Source organism: Schistocerca gregaria, unplaced genomic scaffold (genome assembly GCF_023897955.1).
Source record: "Schistocerca gregaria isolate iqSchGreg1 unplaced genomic scaffold, iqSchGreg1.2 ptg000178l, whole genome shotgun sequence".
Lineage (NCBI taxonomy): Eukaryota > Metazoa > Arthropoda > Insecta > Orthoptera > Acrididae > Schistocerca > Schistocerca gregaria.
In genome coordinates this window covers 3,092,577-3,094,933 of record NW_026061728.1, presented here as the reverse complement: position 1 = coordinate 3,094,933, position 2,357 = coordinate 3,092,577, and the positions used below count along the sequence as shown (strand labels likewise).

The window sequence follows — 2,357 nt, the reverse complement described above, 5'->3', positions numbered from 1 at the left end:
TCTGCCTGATGACGTGCCATATCCTAACACTAAAAGAAGGTCAGCCAACAGGCTCAAAGGACTGACAGTCCGTTACATCTCAACGGCTATGACGAAAAGTGAAGCAGATTATTGGATGTACCTGATGACAGAACATCAAAAGCTCGAACGACAAATCAAATACAAAGACAACTACGCAAATTTCTTGAACCGAATATTGTCTCACCGACAGAGCTGAAGAACGATCAAACGACATGTAGTTCAACCTCAAGATTCCTTTTTTTCCTTTATGAAATTATCTAATTATCTATTAAGCTTCTCATTCATTTTACGACAACAAGGTGGCTATTTCGTTTACCCTTCGCCCTCGTGTCGCAGCACTAATAGGTTGCTGACACACCCATGAGAAGCCATCAGGCTGAAGTAAGCCTGGCTCTAATATAAAAATCGCGCCCACTCAATGATGGAAGAATGTAGCGGAACTATTTCCTTTCCATAACCCCAAAAGAAGGGATTTTATTTACTTGTATACATTTACTTCGTCACTCACCTGTCTCATTTGGACCAAACATAGCACAGAAGCTAGCCGAAGAAGGCACAAATGGCGAGCGGAAGGACGGGCTGTAGGGGAGGAAGGAGGCCCGATTTAAAAAGAAAAAAAAAGTCGGTAGAGCATGAGACTCTTAATCTCAGGGTCGCGGGTCCGAGCCCAACGCTGGGCGGAACGGAATTTTGTTCCGCTGCAGATGTAAATTACCGTTCTTCTGATTAACGTGATGTAATGGAAATAGCAACTCTAAACTTTGCCTACGTCTCCGTCAGTCGCAAGGAAACTGTATTTGAAGGTGAAGGTGATTTTGTAGACTTGTGTGAAAGAAATGTTCTGAAATGCAAGTGGTGTTGTTTGGAGAAAACATCGGTTACGTGTCAGATGTGTAGCCAAACAGTAATGGGTCGCCATAGCTGCAAATATTAGTCGGTAATATGAAGTGTTGTCAGCTGAAGTCTGATGAACCGAACGTCCGTAAGGACGAAGTACGTAAAAGTACCGCTAGGCCGCGACTCTTTAGCTCAGTGGTAGAACACTGGTCTAGTTAAGCAGGGGTCGTGAGATCCATCCTCACAGGAGCAAGACGAATTTTGGAAATCAGTTGCGCGTCGTGCCGTATAGCAAAAAGTTTCTGTGATGACGAACAATTAGCGACAAGCGTTTTATTAAGAATTACTCTCAGATGTGATTAAGGCAAATGGCGCAGACAAATTATTTGCCAAAGCGGTACAGCATAAGGTGGGCCGAGGCAGTCTCAATTACATTTTATAGATGTATTATTCACATATCTCAGAGCGGTTCGCGGTCGTCGTCGTTGCCATCGTAGCAAATGCGCCGAGGGACGCCCTGCCTTCGATTCCGAATGCACAAAGTGTGTGTTGTCGTTTCCCAGTCTATATTTGGTCGGTCTTTATCTCTGCAGGTTGTCATTCAATTCCTTTACCTCTCAGAAATGATTATGAAATAAAAGTGAAGTACGTGACGAGTGTGACGTTAGGAAAACATTAGGCAGCATGGAGAGATTCTGTATGGGACCACACGACCCAAACGAGTACTGTGTAACGTGCTAAGAGGTTGAATGTAACGAATGGGTGGGAAAGAGCAAGGGGCAGCGGCTGTGTAGCACGAAAACACAATTCCTCAGGGGTGTGAGCCTTTCGAGATAAGTCGCATATAAGTTATACTTGGTCGTCAGTGACCGTGTGGCCTAACGAATAAGGCGTCGGACTTCGGATCCGAAGATTGCAGGTTCGAATCCTGTCACGGTCGTGTTTCTTCCAGATCTGAAAAAGAAACATACCGTTTTAATGTAGCAATTGAGCAGTACGAAACCGTCTGAATGTTGCTGTTGACCATTTTCTGCTTGGAGATGCTCTTGAGCATGAAACACACACAACAAGACCGGTATTAACTACCGAAATGGTCGGCAGAGTACCGTCACCGCGAGTTTTGACTGGCACTTGCACATCTAAAACAATGTCGGAAAGTAACCCGTTCGGCTTTTGAGACACATCAAGTATGTGTGTTAATTTTGACGACACTAGCTCTGCATGTTGTCATGCAATTCATTTACCTCTCAGAAATGATTATGAAATAAAAGTGAAGTACGTGACGAGTGTGACGTTAGGAAAACACTAGGCAGCATAGAGAGATTCTTTATGGGACCACCCAACCCAAACGAGTACTGTGTGACGTGGTACCCGGCAAGTATAACCGAGGTAGCGCCCCTGACTTAGTCGGTAGAGCATGAGACGCTTAATCTCAGGGGCGTCGGTTCCAGCCCCACGCTGAGCGGAGCGGAATTTTGTTCCGCTGCAGATGTAAATTA

General features: G+C 44.9%; 1 non-coding gene across 1 annotated transcript; it reads left to right on the top strand.

Moving 5' to 3' along the window:
• The first annotated feature begins 1,725 nt into the window (after positions 1-1,725).
• Positions 1,726-1,798, top strand: Trnar-ucg (transfer RNA arginine (anticodon UCG)). The gene has a single exon. It is a non-coding gene; the product is annotated as a tRNA-Arg (tRNA).
• Positions 1,799-2,357: the final 559 nt, after the last annotated feature.